Source organism: Tupaia chinensis, unplaced genomic scaffold (assembly GCF_000334495.1).
Source record: "Tupaia chinensis unplaced genomic scaffold, TupChi_1.0 Scaffold000671_2, whole genome shotgun sequence".
NCBI lineage: Eukaryota > Metazoa > Chordata > Mammalia > Scandentia > Tupaiidae > Tupaia > Tupaia belangeri.
Window position 1 is genome coordinate 2,411,078 of NW_006160194.1, and position 218 is coordinate 2,411,295.

At 72.5% G+C, this 218-nt stretch overlaps 1 protein-coding gene across 1 annotated transcript in view; it reads right to left on the reverse strand.

Moving 5' to 3' along the window:
• The window catches only part of JAG2 (jagged canonical Notch ligand 2), a gene marked incomplete at its 5' end in the record, with an annotated part of 21,703 nt that overhangs the window by 7,824 nt on the left and 13,661 nt on the right, over window positions 1-218 (reverse strand). The gene's annotated exons all lie outside the window — the stretch shown is intronic.

Below are 218 nucleotides of genomic sequence, written 5' to 3' on the forward strand. Positions count from 1 at the left end.
GGGCGCAGCACGGGGCCAGACAGACGGACACGGGAGGGGCACAGGCGGCCGGCGCAGGGCCCTCCCAACGGTGCAGACGGCATGTCCAGCCGACCGCCTCAAGTGCCAGCCTGCTGTGCCCAGTTGGCAACCGGCCCGGGGGGTCAGGGCCTGTGGCAGAGGCCACGCCCACTCACTGATGTCGCAGAGCTCGCCCTACCAGCCGCTGGGGCTGAAGC